The sequence below is a fragment of the Anas platyrhynchos genome, chromosome 1 (genome assembly GCF_047663525.1).
Source record: "Anas platyrhynchos isolate ZD024472 breed Pekin duck chromosome 1, IASCAAS_PekinDuck_T2T, whole genome shotgun sequence".
Lineage (NCBI taxonomy): Eukaryota > Metazoa > Chordata > Aves > Anseriformes > Anatidae > Anas > Anas platyrhynchos.
In genome coordinates this window covers 26,781,171-26,800,637 of record NC_092587.1, presented here as the reverse complement: position 1 = coordinate 26,800,637, position 19,467 = coordinate 26,781,171, and the positions used below count along the sequence as shown (strand labels likewise).

The 19,467-nt window shown below is 37.6% G+C and overlaps 1 protein-coding gene across 2 annotated transcripts in view; it reads right to left on the bottom strand.

Annotated features, from left to right (window-relative positions):
• TFEC (transcription factor EC) overlaps positions 1 to 8,471 on the bottom strand; it is a 143,388-nt gene extending 134,917 nt beyond the window's left edge. Inside the window, exon 1 of one of the 2 annotated variants that reach the window (XM_072033527.1) lies at positions 8,369 to 8,471. The gene's annotated coding sequence lies outside the window, so the exon portion shown is untranslated. The remainder of the gene's footprint in view (positions 1 to 8,368) is intronic. The other variant, XM_005010974.6, reaches the window with a different exon arrangement.
• Between the last annotated feature and the right edge of the window lie 10,996 nt (positions 8,472 to 19,467).

Sequence of the window (19,467 nt, the reverse complement as noted above, 5' to 3'; positions counted from 1 at the left end):
GAATGATGCTAACTTTTTATCTAGGGGAACAGCAGTCCTCCAGCACAAGCCCACACATTTTCTATTGGCTGTTGACTAAACTAACAAAGGAGTGAGAACTCCAATCTTGCCTAATTATTAAAGAATATGAACATTGAATAACATCAACCCCATGTCTCAGTACCAAAATACAGATCTGCCTGACTACTGTCTCATAACATCAGCACCTCTCAGATAATTGCTGGGAGAGGGGAACAGTAAAATGTTCATCATTTAGCTTTTTAGCACTCACAGGATTCTGCTCACTAATGCAAAATCTACTGAACTCTGAAGAGTATAAAGTGGTCAGCATTACAATCATAAATTAAAACGTAAAAAAGCAATATTCGCCTACTTTTACAGCAAAATGTGTGTATGAAAATCCACTGCTGCTACTTAAGTATTTCAGGTAATAACTGTTCAAAAAACATCTATATCAAGGGGACTCTTTCTATCTGAGGTTCAGTTCAAGGTTAAGAGATACCAGTTTGTGTGCCTGCCTGTAGAAATCCACACTGTGTTAGGTATCTTAGGCTTCCATTACGGGCACTGGTTATCAAGGCAGCAATCAAAGAACAATTCAGTTCCCTTTGGAGGAGCTAGTCAGTTGAATTACTCTCCAGGCACTGTACTGCCCAGATCTTCACTGAGTTTAAGGGAGTTTAGACACTTAGCTCACAGGACACCTCTCTGTAGGTGTCCAAATCTCAATTCACATCCCATTTGTCTAGAGGGCTTTAAAGCATGATATTATGGCACTTTCTGAGAAAGGCAGAGTTTCATTCTGCTCAGACTTATTTCCTCTAAGATTCAGCTTGGTCCCCATCTCGGAAGAACTACTTACATTCTGTATGCCAAGGGGGTATGCGCCTGCAGTTCTTCTATCGTTCATGTATGTGACAGGATATACTATTTAATTGAGAGATCATAGGTTGTTATTTTTTATCTCAGGACCCTGTTTTATTTAGTGCAGAAGTCTAACAGTAAATGTGATAAAAGAAAAATATGGGGTTCGGGACAAGAGGACATTGTACATCTGCTTGAGATCTCTTTCCATAGTTCTAATATGGTTTACAGAATATTGTTCTGCAGAATTTATCATGTTCTTTGCTGTTGTATACCTCAGTGATCACATATCTCTACCTCTCCATTTATCATTATTTGCTGTAAGCAATTTTTTTTTCTCTTTGATACTAATTTGAAGCATCTTGAGACAGACCTTATGTGTTCAAGCTGGATACCTCAGGCCAGTCACAACACTATCAAAAACAGGTAGGAAGGAACTTGTTTGTGAAGCATTCTCAGACTACATCTAATATGCTTAGGAATCACTGACTTCAATAAAAAATGGCTGTAGTCACATTGAAAGAAATTTGAAGAAGGATCTAAAAGTGATTTCTTATATTAAGAAATGGTTACAGTGCTTCAAGAACTGTGAAACCTGGGGACCTCCTCAATCTGGTGAGGCTGAAACCTACAACCCACAACTTCCCAGGAGATTGTCCAAACCACAAGTTTTTCATTCCATCTCTTGAAACCAGGCCACAATTCAGCCAGGAGTCCCTGGGATAGAGATCAAGTTTGACCCTGTTGACCACTGTTGACCACCACGACCACCATGAGTTAGAAGTCAGGGGCTTGGGACCTTGCTTAGCTTCCGTTTACACATCATGGATTAAAACATCAGTGGACAAAAGGTAAAATTGACTTTGGTAGCAGGGACTAGATGCCACTGTTTCAACCAGTTAAAAACATCTCTCTGAAGCCTGGTCCCAGCCGCAGCCCTTCAATCTTTAAAATGCATTTGGCTCCTACACTGAAGAACTTCTCTACCCTCCACTGTGTTAGAATGATTTCACAGTTTTTCTAATCCCTTTTTCAAGTAAATGAACACAAAGACCTATAAATAGATTTTAAATTACTGTCTCTATCACACGCAGTTGTGGAGGACATGAAATCTCTTGGGAGTTTGATCTGTGTTAATTAAATCAAAAAAAAAAAAAAATCTCCATAAGGTCTAAAGCATGCTTAATGAATTAACATGGAGGCCCCGTTGAGCAAAAGCCTTTTAAACTCCTGTGAAACAAATCAACTCACATTTTATTATTATCCACTTAACAAATTTAATCTGTCACTTTATATCATGTGAAACCACAGTTTTTCATAAATGCTAATTAAAACCATTAAAAATGGAAATCTTCTTCTAAGGGGTTTATGCAAAGTGTGAATATTGATGCAAAGAGATAGGCTTATTTGTCCTTATGAATGAAAGATAGTACTTCTGTTACAACAAGCTATGCTTGTGAAAAAGAATCTTCTGGGAGTAAGCACAGCTGCCTAAATAAATTTGAGACATGGATGGCTTCAACAAACACCACTTAAAGGAAACTGCTAGTGCCATGGGTTACCACTGATTTTAGGGAACGTCATCACACCTGAATCACAAAAAGCTGAAGAAAGAAAAACAAATTGAAACAAAAAATAAGTGCCGCCTGATTTAAATCCACAGAATCCATATGGATTAAAGCCATTTTAGTGATCATCTTGTCCCATAAGTTACTAATGTACAGGAATAATGATGCTCATAGCAAAGCAGCAGAACTGAGTCGGGTATGATACACAGAGCATCAGAGTGAATAAACCTCCTAGCAAGCAGCAGGAAGGGGTTGAATTCACATGCAGTACATCCCTTCTGTGCCAACTGTTCTTACTTTGCCAATTTTTTTCCATATGATTACTGCTACATTTTCTGCTAGTAGGATGACAGATCAGTAGGAATAAACATGAAAAATTCACAGTTTAAAAATCTTCTTGAAGTCCATGTAAGTAGGCTTTAAATCTTGCTTTCTTACGTTTTCTTCTGACCTTTGCTCTTTGTCTTGTATGTACAGAGTCATTTTTATTTTTTTTCCTAAAGCTCTTCAGACCAGTCCATTTTCCAACACTTGAGCACACATCACAAACACTGAAGCCTCCTAGGAAAGCATTGAAAAATACAACTGAAAGGGTCATCAGGAAATCACCTCATCCATTCCCCATATCTACTACACCCATTGTTCCTGACAGGTGTTCATATAGTAAGATTCCTTCACAGACAACCTGACATTTCTCAGTGGTAGCGTGTATAAGCCCTAGCATAAACTCAAATGTTACTGTTACCTGTTTATTATTATTTGTCACATCGGAAATCACTTCTGTTGGCCACGTTTATATTTATTGCATATTTATATTTGTTTTCTGTACAGAAATATATATAGAGAGATAAGTATTATACTGTATATATTTTTTATAAAATGTGTTTATGAACTTTATAACATGAACACTCTCCTGGCTATTTAATTTTCTTAGACAAATATGTCTCACTATTAGAAGTGTTAAGTGGTTTTTAAATGCTATATATTGTGTTTTTAATACAATGACTTTTTTTTTTCTTTCAACTATCTGAATTATCAGGGTCTGCAGACCTCCAAAAAATGCTATTCATGTATAAACTATACCTGCTGTCTAACAAGAATTTCAATAGCACATGTCACAACATGAAATTAATAAGCTAAGTTTACCAAAAGGGATGGCACCTCTTACTGGTAAATGTGATGGCATTTTATTCAATTGAGGAAATTCAAGACAGATCTGAGTCACTCGCATTCACATGATGTTCAAGTGCCCACGCATAAAAAAAATAATATACACAACTTTTTACTCCTGAGACTTTATAGCTCAAATGTTTTAGACCAGTGATTTCACATTGGTTTCACTTTTTGTCAACATAACACTCTGAAAATGAAATTTTGCAAACATGGGATCATATCCTCAGACTTGTTTCAGGAGACATTAAGTTATCTCAGCCATTCCAGCAGGGGATTTTTCTTCCATCGGGGGATTCCTCACATACTCTTGAGCTAGGATATTATAGTCATTATACTTTTTCCTCACATAACTCAGTGGGAATGAGAAAAGCAAAAACCAAAAGGCAAGGATACAGGTAAGTATCTACAAATACACAAATAGATTCCAATGAATAGGCCAGCATCAAGACACTGAGAAACTGACAAAAAGCCACCTTTGTCATCTCTCTCTGATTCTGTGTCAAAAACAGGTGACAAAATTGAAGAGACAGAAAAGAATCATAGCAGTAAAACAGATGTATTTAGGAGGGGAGAAAAATGAGTCATTTCTGAAAAGTCAGTAGTTGAGTTCTCTCTTATTTTCAATAGGACTGTTCAGAGGAAAAAAAAAAAAGTAAAAAAAATAATAAAAAAAATTGTAAAACCTGCATATGTAAGGTAGCAGCAGAAATAAATATGGCAAGAAGAAAAAAAAAAAAAAAAAACGTTCAGATGCTGGAGACAATAATAGGGCATTTTCAAGATTAAAAAAAAAAAGCCAATGGTAGTATTTAGGCAAGTACAAGATACTGATGGCAGAATGATATGAAAGTGATAGACTGAAAAAAACCCACAAGTTAGCGCAAATATAGCCATTGTTCTTAAACTCTAGTGCTAAAACAAAACTGTCATGGATGATTTCTCTATTGCTATGAAGGGCAAAGACAGTGGTGTCTGACCAGTAAATAGTTCTTTTATTTGAGTTAGAGCATACACAGCACTGTAAAATCACCACCGATTTCTGCATTTTGTTGAATCACGCATCATAGCATCATTTAGAAGGGCCCAGGTTAAAAGGGATCTCAAAAGATCATCAGGTCCTTCTCATGGGAAAGGGGAGCCTAGATGAGATTATCTAGCACCCTGTTTGATTGTATCTTGAAAATCTCCAGTGATGAGGAGGCAGATGCACAACGCTCAGGACCTAGTGAATAGTCTCTGAGAATTTTGAGAATGATCCCAAAACACATAAAAGTATACATAATAACAATAAAATTGTATTCTGTCAGAAAAGAGAATGACATGCAAAAGACAGGTTAAATGCTTTCCATAAGCAAATTATTTATACCTATATCTACGCAAACTGAGTATAAAATGAAACCAAAATAAAATGGCAACATGAAAGTCTGCTTCACCTCAGATAAACCTGTCTTGTGTAAATGGACATAGTTTATCGCATTACTAATATATCACGGCAGGCAGGCAGCAGCTTTGCATTCAATAAACACTTTTTGCTCTAGATATTGCTACTCATTATGTCTTTCACCTTTCTATCCTGTCCTTTTATTACCTTATCACCCAACAGCCTTAGTCATTAAGAATCTGACATCTTATCCTTTTACATATGATCAGATAAGCAGAGCAAACCAAGAAACTTTATGTGTTAGACAATGGTAGTTAGATGAAAAAGGGTCACAAAGATCCTGACACTATTGTGAGTCATTTGGACATGACACAGGGATAATCTTATGGAAAAAGATGCTGACAAAATTTGCAGCCAAGATATCAGAAATTAGTCTAGCGTAAAGGAAAGAAGAGAAAAAAAAAAAAAGGAATTTAAATATGTTAAATTACAAGAGCTTCTAAAAGATATGGCAAATTTTATTTTTAAATTAGCTTTCCAGCATCCCGTCCTACTATAACGTCTTCCCCTATCAAGAGGAGAGCTTTTTCAGATAAATATGCAACCCTCCTTCCTTCTTAGACCAGGAAGAGAAATCTGATCGTTGAGGGTAAGTAGAGAAGACAAAATGAGGATTTGTGATACTTCTCACCCAAGGCTACTTTCAAAGTCAGAGAGAGCTAGGCATCCTGCATTGCATACATATGTGGGTATGTATGTGTCTACATACATAAGTATATGTGCACATATATATTGCTTGCACAATTCCAGGCACACAATCTATGCCGCAGATGGGGTGACACTGGACTCATCATACACAATGTGCACACGTGAAGAACAAATACACACGGCACCTCCTCAGCGCTCATCGCACCTCTGAAGCCATGGCACACACATTTAGAGCTGTCTCCTCCATGGAAAGGCCAAAAAGCCCTGGGTCGCAACACAGACTTGTCCTTTATAGAGGCAAAGTCCTCACTCCTATGTTCCAGACTCCTTTCCAGAGAAGAAGCTGGCAGAGAAGCATAATCGCACTTTAAGGTCAACTGAAAAAGGGCATGCGTGGTCTCCTTCATTTAAGCATCACATGTTGTGCAATATGTTGAAAGAATATAGATCCCCCTTTTTTATATCTAAAAATACATAGTGACATTTGAAAGGAGGAAGTGTATTCCAAATATAGATGTGGGAGATTTCAGCATTGTCATCCTGTGCTGCTAAAAGCTTTGATAAAATAACTGAACACCCATTGTTCCATATACACAGAGCCATTACCAGCAACCGAGCACTTACAGGACACTGCATATTTTCCATCCATTTGAGGCACAGTTTTGATTACTTTACTCATGCTTAATAGTGCTTTATTCTTGAGTAAGTCCTCTTATGTCAGTGGTAGCAACCATGCAATATGAATAAATATATTCTAATACTGGACTTTAAAAAAAAAATAATGTTTCATTGTTCTTTTATAATGCAAGCAAATATAAACTCCTCCTTCCATTTTTGTGGGTTTATTTTGAATAAATTTTCCCTCGAGGATAAATGGACCAATATAAATACTGATGTATTTTTAGCAAAGTAAAATAATAAAATGGTTCCTTTAAATGTTAGTTATGTCACGAAAAGATAATGATCTACAGATGAATTTAGAAGCTAAGACTTTTCTATTAATTATGATTATTAATTGAACAAGATGTCTCAAGTGCTTTGGAAAACATTAGGAAAGTGACTGCTATTAGGAAAGAAAAAATATCTTAGAGTTATTAGAGTAATTTTAGCATTCTGTAATAGATTGCAGAACACAACTATTTTTACATGACATTCAGTTCTACAGACACTTTAGGGGAAGTAGGACATGCATAGGCTCCTTGCCTCCATCAAATCTGTAGCATCTGAATGCCAGTAAAACATCCAGTCTTTATTTTCTATTTTTTTTTACAGTTTTAAATATAGATTGACCAAAGAAGGGATGGAAAAATCAGGACATGGTTACCTCCTCAGTGTCAGATATTTTAAAGAATACACTGTCATTTTTTTTTTCTCTCTCTTTCACCTAGCTCCCTTTGTCTTGGCTTGAGAAACCTCTGACAGCTTGTCAGAGAGCAGACTGCTTTCATACTGCCTTGTGCCCAGGACAGCTATTCCAATTAGAAACTGAAGTTCTGGTTTTGTCACTGTGCCATCCTAAAACTTCTGACCAAAGTCAGCAGCAGTGATGTAACTTTATGTTCAATGCCATTATACCTACATCTGGCAACTGAGATGTGAAAAGTCAGTGTGCAAGAGTCTATTTGAGTGTGAAATCATTAAGGTTATACCACATTCTACATCTCTGAAAAATCCACACCACATTTGCTGCTCTGTATTTAATTAAAAAAAAAAAAAAAAAAAAAAAAAAAAAAAAAAAACATTAAGCTGTTTTCACTGCCACACATTGAGTTTTACATGGCTGGAAATCCGAAAATCTTTCCACCAGAAAAGCTCACTGGAGAAGCATGGCCCTACGGAGGGCACCAGAGCCTGAGCAGAACCAAATCATCCACTTGCTATCCAGTTGCAGGACAGACAGCAGGGCAGGAAAAACCACAGCTCCCTCCCTGTCACTCTCCCCTTTGCCCTCTCCCAGTACCTCCAGTGCTGCACAGCTGGAGCATGGACGAGAAGCTGACTCATGCCAGGGCATCAGCCAGCACCAACAAAGAATGGGTGCTGCACTTGCACATACTATTCTAACAGCAATTTTAGCAGCATACATCAAAGAATATGATTCAGCCAAATATATATGTATATATATATATATATATATATATATACCTCTGTCTAAGCATCTCAACCCTGATCTTGTGAAGTACTGCAATAGCCACGCAATAAAGGCAGTTTTATCGCATGCAAAATTTTACACATAATAATAAATTTCATGACATCTTCATAAAACAAACAAACACTCTGGTTGTTAGTGTTACTCTCCCCTTAACACACTACTTTTCTCATCCCAATGACCTTTAAATTATGATACAAAGTATTTCATGGCAATTAAACGTATTTTCCTCTTTGTTCAAAACAATGATCCCCAACCTGTTCAGAACATCCCTAGGCATCACTGTAACACAAATGCATAAATAAAAATATCTTAGTTATTACAGCTTGCTGCAGTGAAGTTAGGCTTCTATCTATTCCTTTTTTTTCTTTTTTTTTTTCTTTTTTTCTTTTTTTTCTTTTCTTTTTTTCTTTTTTTTTCTTTTCTTTTTCTTTTTTTTTTTTTAATGGGTTAATACATTACAACCAGCAAAGCATCTGCTTTCTTGTTTCTATTTCCTGAAGAAATATTCAGAAAAAATGTTACCTTCAGTAATGCTGCAGGCACATGGTTTGCTGTGTATATTTTCTGTATTGGCTTTTCAGACACAGAGCATGTTCTCCTTCAGTTCTATATGAGTGACTGTGTCTCCCTTTAGACAAGGTCATGCTATATAAACCAAAGTCGCTTCCTCTTTTTCACAGAAAGCTCATTCCCCATTTATTAAACAGAAATCTTCATCTGTGACTAATGTAGAAGCATAACTATTTTGACTACTGTCAGCTCAGAGAAATTTCAGTATATTAATTATAAATAAAAACAATAGGTGTTTCTAAACTGCTATACCTCTAACACAGTTTTAGTAAAGAGGCCCTTAAGAATAGCAAAACGTCCAATATTTCATATGGTAAAAAATAAAATACCTACTTAGTCTAATGAATAGCAATACTACTCAATACCAAAAGACAAACAAAAAAGTAAAACTGATGACTATTTCCTTGGAATGCTGACTACATTTAGGAAAAAAATAACATGTATAAACATTTTAATATTATCTTAATTTATGTGCATTATTTATCTCCTTATTCATTCTAAGTGTTCCAGTAAATCAGCACACAGTTTGTTATATATTACAGACCATAAAATTTTATTGATTTTTTCTGTATAATTGTGAGTATACTCAATCAGGGTTGTGATGGTTGGATGCAGACAATAACATGTGGCTTTTCATTGTTAACACTCCAAAAACAAAAGATATTCCCTGGTCTGAAAATGGCTCTGAATCCAACTTTACTTTAATTTACTTTGCTATTGCAATGTATTTTCTTTTATTAATTGACTGAGTTAGGTGTTATTCTGACAAATTCAGCTTTAAGGAAATTAACTCTGTATGTCAAATCTCATTTCTTCATTAAGATTACATTTACTGTATGTGAAAATCACATCTCTGAGTGGAAAAAGTATTGTTCACTTCATAGAGATTTACAAAACATTTTTCTGAGTTTGAGGCAGTCTTTATTATGCATCTGGTTCTGTCTTGGGCATGATCTCTTTTGCATATGAAATGTTTTTCCAGACAAAATTTTCAGGATTTTTTTGCCTTTGTTTAGAATTTTAAGATGCACTTAACTTATTTAAGATGCAGTCAACTACAAATATGTAGTTTGATCAGGGCTAATTTGTGCCTTTTGCAGGGAATTCAAGGAATGTAGGAGGAATATGACTTTTGGGTCATGAAGAGCACTACTGCATGCTCACAAGAAATGACATGTCTGCCCATGAAATCCTCTGCTCAGGTCCTCCTGCTCTTCCCTAAATAGGGATCAACAAGTTTTGACATGCCCTTACTAGCAACTTGTGAACCCAAGGGCTACGAGCACGTAACTACAAAGATTAACAACTCTTTCCTCACATTTGGTTTCTGAATTCTTTCCTATAACCAGTTTGCTAATTCTGAGTTTTGCCTGTAACATGCACCAAGCCAATGTGCACACTGATAGTTTGCAAAGTTTCTGTACTGCTGTCAGGACAAAACTGCAGCCCTGTCACCAGCTGTTGAGGACGAGTCTGGGTACCCCCAAGTGTGTGTGAACCACCTGGGTTCCTCCCACCTCTGCTGAGGCCACATTCCCATCTTAACGTTAGACATAACAAAATCTGATCGAAGGCGAGTTACCAACCCTCAGGATGTCATTTTAGTTGATTTCCACCCACGCTACCCTTCTCTGTACTCCCACGGTTTCATTATATTGCCTCACCTGAAATTCCCGGACTAGATACCGGGCTCCCCACCCACACACACAAATGCTGCACCTCGGTATGCCCTTCTGCTTGCAGTCTCTTCTCAAGGAACTCAAAGGAAAACATGCAGAAAAAGTCTCTCTTTTCCATAGTTGAACCTCTTACTCCAAAGTCCTCATACTACACAAAATATTATGGGAAGCTGAAGAATAGGATGTCACTTTTAATAGTGCTTTATCTCTTCTCTTTGTAATGAAAGTAACTGTTCTTTGTGTCCAATCCTTCATTCAGCATCAAAAGCGAAATCTCCTAAATTTTTAGACATGAACACGACTCTTTGGCCCGTAATATTACATAGCATGTTGTAACAGGGGTTTGTAGAGCATCCTTTAAGAGCCAAAGTCTCTGATCACTTTGTCTTACTCTAGAACAATTTGTCTCAACAGTCAAACTGAAGTAGGAAAAAGGAAATATTACTGGCATTTTACTATCTACTTAGTTATAGGAAGTATTTCTATGCTTCCCTACTCTACTTACTGGTTACTTCCTCTTTATTCAATATGACTAATTTACAAACTGATAACAACCTAGTTCTTGTTAGAAACTCCCAGGAGGTGCTGTTGCGGCAGATGTTGGAGTTTAACTGCTGAGTCATTGTGTCATCTGATCATGCCAAAAATGACTCCTCAGTTTACAGATTTATGTCAAAATTAAATGAAAATTCACAAGCTGATAATAAAGTTCTTTGCCTTGGATTCATGTTTGCAGATAGCAACTGTAAAACAGAATTTAGGAAAGTTACCACAGACCTTCTCCAATGGAGTGCCTGAGCTTCCTGCCCACCACTCAGTGGGTATGCTTGTCAGCATCACCCTCGAAGAGTCCTTACACTAGACAATACCATTTCTTAAAAAAAAAAAAAAAAAAAAAAAAATCAACTCAATACATATAGTCTCAATTGACAAGTACTCAATGTAGAGAATCATCATAGGCAGTGCAATATTTTTTGACACTGATTTTATTAGAGCTCTAGAGAGGGAGAGAATAGTTTAATTTTCAAAGCTAAACCAAATGCATGACAATAACAGCATAATAATTACCAAATAATAATAAAATTAAAAAATACAATAAAATACAATAAAATAAAATAAAATAAAATAAAATAAAATAAAATAAAATAAAATAAAATAAAATAAAATAAAGTAATTACCAAAGCAAGGAGATGACCAAGGTATTGACGGTCTCTGCATCTCTGAAAATATCAGTAAGAACACTGAAACTCAATACGGTTACTGCAGGTTGGGTACTACCGCAGGCCGTGTCCTCAGGAAGGAGATGTGCAGAGATGAACCTAGCAGGGGCACCCACCCACCACATCCTATTGCTTCCCCAGCTAGAGAGAGGCAGTGATATAACCTGCAAGAGCTGGGCATTGCCAGTAGTACCTAGCAGTCCACACTATGTGCTTGCCTTATGCAGACTAGTTGTCCCATTCTTTCTCTCAAAGATGAGAATGTAATTTCAGCAATGAAATTAGTATAGGTATAGGCCCAAGATTAGCATTAGTGTATTAGTATAGGCCCAGTAAAAGTACCTTTGTAGCATATGTGTTTCTTACCAAAGAGGATGGCTATGTACCACTCCCCAGGATCTCCCTTGATTGCCTCCTATCTGAATACACAAATTATACAAGCCTAGGAGAAGAAGGAACCAAACTATAAGGGAAGAATTAGTCATTTTGACTCAGGCAATTCTATTTTTGGTCATGTATTAACCAGTAAATCCTTTATGACAAAGGATAAATTATATCACAAACAAAAAGTTATTTTTTCTTTGTGGTAAATAACTACAACTCATGATAGAACAGGAACTATAATTACTCCTTTAAAGAAGGAGAGACTATTGCAGTGAGAGCTATTCAGAGACATATATGTTGTCCAATTCTGGCTTGCAACTGGATTCATCAGGCTTAATGTATGATAAAGATATTTTTAAATTCCCCCAAAATACTGATTCCTGCAATTTACATAGTTGAAGTATAGCTGCATATAAACCATCTACCCACTGAATTCATTAAATTGAGTTTCCAGGTAAAGACTTGTAAGAAAAACATTGAAAGAGTGTGAGATGAAATAACAGATTTCTAAATTGTCCTGGTTTCAGTTAAGATAGAGCTAATTTTCCTCCTAGTAGCTGGTAGGGTGCTATGTTTTGGATTAGGATGAGAAGAGTGCTGATAACATGCCGATGTTTTAATTGCTGCAGAGCAGTGCTTACACCAAGCCAAGGACTTTTCAGCTTCTCACTCTGTGCTGCCAGTGGGTAGGCTGGGGGTGCAACAAGAGCTGGGATGGGACAGACCCAGGACAGCTGTCACAAACTGGCCAAAGTATTGTTTAGCATGACATCAGAGGGTATATTCCATATATTTAATGCAGGCCTGACTCAGGGAGAATTTGGTAACTTTGCCTGTGACAACCACCACCACTGCTCCCTAACACTGCTGTTCTCGAGGGGCACAAGCTGCCGTGACGAAGAAGATAGTAAAAATGCTAAGCTCCCTCCTCACTGCAAGCAAGATCCAGCTTGGAGTTCTGGGGTCAGCAGGGAGCAAATTGCAGACAGCAGCATGTTAGGGACTGGAAGATATTTCAGAACACATCACCGCTGCAGTTCGCATTCGTCCAAGCAAGCACCATCAGTATCCATCTCTAACCCACATTCAGCCACTAGAGGGAACACGTACATGCTGGAATTATTAACCTAGGAAAATCAACTGTCTGCCTTTACTTAACTGCTTATATTCCTTTTAGAATTCTTTTGTCAAAACTAACAACAACATAAAATTTCTGAGATGTGTGCTATTGTCATTGAAAGAGAGAAAGTAGAACATTAACGTTTAAATGAAACGTATAGATTAGAAATTAATGATCATCTGCAGTTCAACATTGGAAACCCACTTTTCCCTATTTTCTTTCAGATTTGCAGAAAAGTTTGTCAGTATCTTAAAGCTGTTTGCGAGTAAATCTGAGAACTTTCCAGTGAAAATAATCTTACAAAAATGCTGTCTCACTAAAGGATCCTTTTTTTGCAGAAATGAAAAAGGCATTTCAATTCAGTAAGTTCCCAATTTCAACTTCCGCGGAATTTCTGGGCAGAGGAAAAGTGTGAAATGAAATAAAGGAGAAGCAGTTCTGCACTCCTTTCCAGCTTTCTTGTATTGCAGTTGAGAGACATGTCTAAGAAGCTCTTGGATAAAACAATCTATTCTTCAGAAGCTGTTTCAGTTTGCAGAAGCAATTATGCATGCTGATAGAAGCAGGGTTACTTTCCCTTTCCTTTTGAGATGAATATACTACCTAGAGAGATATTTACTATTATAAAATCTCTTTGAAAAACTTCTAAGGTTTCTGGTTTTATTTTACAACAGCACAGGACTTTTTAAGGTCAGAAAATTCTGTATAACATAAAATCTTTGCCCCATTTGGGTCCATCTTTCCTCAGAGCTGTCCCAAATACCACGTAATGTTTCTTGTTACGTAGAAAAATTCTGTTAAGAAAAATACTTCATAAACCCATAAGGTGGCAGCAAATTCCTTTTTAAGCAAGCGTTGAGAACTGGTAACTTACTGTCCTCTGTATTGTACAAACTTGATGTTTTTCATGTGCTTCAGCACCTTCCCCCCATCATCCAACTAACATGAAGTTTTTATGTAGCAGTACCACAGGAATTTATCTAATTTAAAACGTATTAGCTTTCACAAGAAACATCAGATGCTTTGATAAAAAACTAATGCCATTTAGATCCTCAAGAAGAAAAAAAAAAAACTAAAACTCTCACAATGAAAGGAGAAAATGTGTCGTGCTGTGAACTGAGTGGTAACTTCTTTCAAATCAGCTGATTTCACTGCTCTGGATATTGGACAAGCAAAACTAACAACATGGCTTATGCAGCAGTTCAATGTGATAAAATCTCCTTCTCCAAGTTTTGATATTACTGAGCCCTGTACCATTTTAATACTCTATCACTAGAAAGCATATATTTGCAAGCTGCATGAGAAATAAGTTACTTTTCATAGTCATGTTTATTGCTAAGAAATTTCTCCACCTGAGGACTAGAGAGGTTCACAGTCAAAAAAGGAAAATCTGTAATGTGTATGAAATATTCTCATTGCTTCTACAACTCTAGCACTGCAATATATTACCTGTGGTGCTGATAAATCTGTAACAGTCTGATCTACAAGCCCTGTGCTCTTTTTTAAATCTGCTTGATGCTGGAAACAAGTTACCTCATGCGCAGGTTTTCCCTGATATTTAATCTTTCTGCACCAAAAAATGTCCAAGCAGAGTAAATGGCACCATACGTGCCATTTGCAAGGATTGCAAAACACAGTTAGGGTTATGGCTAGCCTACTGACCAGGAAGAAATGCCAGACAAGGCTACTTTGCACGTGTATTCCTAATCTCTGGCACACATATAGTTAGCCTGATAGTTTTGCATAGTATTTGATTGACTGTATCTATATTGCACAAATAATCCTATGAATTCAGGACATACCATAGCTGCTGAATGTGTAGAAAAGCTAGCCTATGGGACCCACTGTACATAAACCACAATAACAAAAACAAACATAACACTCATAGTTAAATGTAGATTGCAGTCATTTTCATTTTGTTCATAATATACACAAGCCTAAGCACATTACTGGAGTCTGTATTTAGCAGCTCTTGCTGATTCAGCTCGTTTCTTCAGTATTCAAATAAAGATGATTCTTATGCTTGCTACACTGGCAATCTCAGCCCAGAATTTTGCAAAGCAAAAGCTCTTTAGGTTGTAAAACATAACAAGAAGGAAGATGCACGTTTCTGAGCTGTCAGAGTCTTCCCTGGGCCTAACATCAAACTACGAGAATGAATGACTTGGGAAGATCTGTGATGGGAAGGCAGCCACTGGAACTAGATCACACTGCCTTACGCCCTGCAGGAATAACAGCTACACGTTTATTTAACAAATGTCACATTTTCCTTGCCTGTGAAGGAGTGGGGATGGTTGAATTTGTTGTTTCCTGACTTTCCCACAGGTGTTTCCTATTTCTAGGCCACTCTTAGTTCAGTTATTACACAGTTCAGAAGGCACTATTTTCCCTCTTTCTGCTTCCACAATGACTAAATGTTGCATTTTGTCAGCTGAGACAAAAGAGGTCAGTGTGCACTATGCTGATATATAAATTCCCAGTGTCAGGATATTCCTCTGTCCTTCAAGTATAACATTCATTTTGTCTGTTTCATGTATTACTGTGAGCCATCTGTTTTTATGCTCTCCTGATTCCATAAAATCTTATATTACTTTGTTATGATTAATGCACCACTATTAATGACTATACATTACTTTAAATCAAGAGAAGGAAAAAGAGAAAGAATAAAACAAGTCTCACATCTGCTCATTAAATTAATATGACATCAACTGTGAGCTAAACTTGTCAGCAAACTGAGTGCTTTAGCTGAGATTTATCAGCAGAGCTTTTACTTGGAAGAATTGTGACCTTTAGTTAGCGCCATACTTTCTTCTTTGGACTTCGTTCAAGAGCTAAACTAACTTTAACTCTTGGGACAAAGCAAAGTAAGTAGCAAAATATCTTCTCTGTGTAACATTCTTCAGGCAGTTGGAAGACATTCCTTTTCTAACACACGCATATTTGGGGAATGTTTTAATGAAACCATAAAAAAGACAGTGGTCTAATTCTGAAATGTTTTACATGGTGAATACAAAAATATTTATACAGTGAATAAAATCAAGGCATGGGAAGACATCTTCATTCAGCATTTACACAACATATTAGAATAAATGACAGAAATAAATTCTCTGGTGTCATACGGTTATTAGGATAAACAGACCTTGAAAGCAGCCTAATTAACCCACTGGGGTTATTCAGGCTTAGGTCTAGAAGATATATGGCACTGGCATGAGAGCTGTAAATCCAGACCGCTCCCTAATGTCAGTGCAGCTGGCTTGTAACCCTCAGTACGTGTACCTCTCCACTGGAAGGACTGCAGTTTTCACAGCCATTCGGTGCCCTCAGAGCTCAGCACAGCTCTCAAGATTGCCATCTTGGGCAATGGAAAACGTGGGCCATTCATACTGCCGTTTCTTCTATCAGCACTTCCCTCATACCTCTCCCTTTTATGACAGAGGTGGTAAAATGCTGCAAGTGGGAGCCAGAAGGCATGGGGCAGCCTCCTGCCAACACCAGACTGAAGTGGAAGGGGAAGCTCAAAGGGCAGCACTTCACTGAAAACAGGTCTGTGGCTTTCAAAAGGAAGGAAAAGGCTAGGGGTGAGAGGAGCTGTAAATTGCTGCCTTTCAACACTTCGACTGACCAGCTGGGAAGCCTTGGAGACCAAGGATCAACTGTAAATGACTAACTGATGCACGTTATGTTATTTGTCCGGTTTTCTGCTTCAAATAACAGTAATAAAATTTAATATTACTCCACTATTTTGTAAAAGTCAAATGCGAGTTCAATCCTTTAGTGTTATATAAAGGAAAAATAAATAAATAAATAAATAAATAAATAAGAATAAAAAATAAATAAAATTAAAAACAAAAGCAAAACCAAAAAACAATAATAGTATTGCCATCACTACCTGGCTCAAGCATTGAATAAAACTTGCTGTGGGAAAAGGGTTAAGCAAGACCAAGTTGGACAAGAGGTGAAAAAATCAGTCATCAGTGCAAGAAGAAACCTGCAGGATGAACTCACCTGTATTATGCCCACGTCCAGATAAATCAAAATCCTACTGACTTCATATTCAGATTATTTTGGGGACTTATGAGTAATTTGTTTGAACTATTTTGTTGGGTTTCTACCTTCAGAGGATCTTTTAATGTTACTTTCTTCTGAGTTGCTGCAAATAATCTTGCTTTTGATGAAAAGCTATTAAGAAAATTGCATGCCTAACAATATCTGAGATGGACAAACTAAACAACATTTCTTGGAACCTTATTTCATAGTTACTCCCAATTAAAATGTTCATCTGTGCAGTCTTCCTGCCACCTTTGTTTGGCTGTCATGTTGATCAGAGGGTCTTCCAAGATCAGCTATTCTGTGATTCTGTGAAAGTGAGCTGAACTACACTGGCCTCAAGGCTTCAAATGCTCGCCATAGCTAGGGGTGATGTGAAAAGAAAGGGTGTGATTACCTAGACATTAAAGATAAAAAGAAATTTCTGTCTCTAAACGATGAATCACGTCATCCTAAGATTCTAAGTAAGCCACATGAATCACCCACTAGTAGTATCCATTTCTTTCCACAGACTATAATGCGAGCGTGGAGTGAATAGCTCTGACTCATACATTTAACTCCTACACATCTAAAATTCAATGAGGAAAAGCTCTTCCTTAATAATGAGAGACAATAGTATCTCTCTTCAGAGGGAATACAAGAAGTTGCAGGCTATCCTACAGTTTGCTTTTATGCATTAGTGCTAATGACAGTTGGACAGAATTCTACTGAGCAATGACCTGTGGTAAAAGGGGGTACTACTGTTGCACCACGTGTTTTCTGCTAGTAGCTCTTTTCTCCTCAGTAGCTGGGGTTTAATCCTTTATTTGTTTATTCCAGTTTGGGTTTTATTCTTTTTTTTTTTTTTCTTTTTTTTTTTTTTTTTTTTTTTTTCTTATTCTTCCTGAATTCAAACTGCTGCTTCTTGTAGCTTCTAGGGGCATCTGCAGATAATAGCATCTGGCTGATTGAGGCTTTTTTAGGCTGTATCTTGATTAAAAATCATCTGCCTCCTTACTCATTAGTTTCCTACTGATTAGGGAACAATCTGTTGTTCATCCACTGTGGAGACAGATTTAGCTGGTAAATGTGAATGCAGCAGAGTTTGGTAGTTAGTCGGGCAGCTTGTTTGGGTAGGGTTTTAAAAACTGATGATGACAACTGTTGAGGGATCTCCCCGTCCTTATCTCATCCCTTGAGCCCATTTCATCATATTTTCTCCCCCTTTCCCTTGGATGAGGGGGAATGAGAGAGTGGCTGTGGTGGAGCTCAGCTGCCCAGCTGAGTAAAACCACCACAATGAGCACTAAGAAGAAATGGTTGATGATAATGGCTGCAGATTCCCATATGTACGGGATGGAGCTGCTGCCATGGGAGTTTTTCAGCTTACTGTGGACCTGATCGAGGACTTTTCTGAGAGATTGCACTACATTGAAAGTTTGTCAATCATACCATCTGATTAGGGCGAGGAAAGAACCATTTTATAAGCAACTTGAGGAAGTCTCTAGATCACAGACTCTAGCTTTTATGGGGGACTTTATCTTCCATGACATTCACTGAAGGGGCAACACAGCAAGATAACAACCAAGATAACAACCCTATCCAGAGAGTGTCAGGGACTTCTTACCATGAATGTTAGGTGTGCCAACCATACTCATGGATAAGAAAAACCTGTTGGCAATCAGATAATTAATGGCAGCCTTGGCTGTCAGGAAACTGTGACCAGGAAACTGTGGAATTCAAGATCCTGAGGGGAAGGAGAATGGCAAGTATACAGCCCCCATCTTCAGGAGAGCAAGCTTTGCCTTATTCAAGGAATTTGTAGATAAGATCCTGTGGAAGGCAGTTCTTAAAGGAAAAGGAGTTCAAGAACACTGGCAGGTCCTTAAGGGCAGTCTCCCCAAAGTGCAAAACCAGTCTATTTTGATATTCAGGAGAATGAACAGATGTATCAAGGGACTAGGTTTGACTCAACAGGGAATACACAACTAAGCTCCTGTGTAAAAATACAGTATACAGGAGGTAGAAGCAAGGACAAGGCTAACAAAAAGAACACAGAAACAATGTCCAGACCATGAAAGGAGTGCAAGATAGTCAGTATCTTCTTTGCCTCAGTCTTCACCACCAGGTCTCTGGTCTTTCTGCTTAGAGACAGGATTCAAAAAGGGAACAATGAGCAGTGGAAGGGAACTGAGTCAAGAAATATTGAATCATACAAAGCTGTGAGATCAGATCGTATGCATCTGATTGCTTGCCCACATCACTGTGAGGCTGCTCCACACCATCTCCAAAAGAAAAGAATCAGGGGAAGTCCTGATAGCTGGAGAAAGACAAGTTCACATTCATCACAAAATCTCGGTGATTTGAGGAACAACAATCTGGTCAGCCACGATTTAGTCCCTGGGAAGACTGGGATTTGGCAATGGAATGGCCTCCCTTTGGAAGCCATTTCTGGGCACAGGAAGGTAAAGAAGGTGATTGAGAATAGCCAACATGGATATGTGAAGGGTATACAATGGTTAAAAAATCCAGTGCCAAATGCCATCTGTGATGAAATGACAACATCTGTGAATGTGTGGAGGACAGTGGATGTTATCTAACCTGCCTTAGCAAGATTTTGAG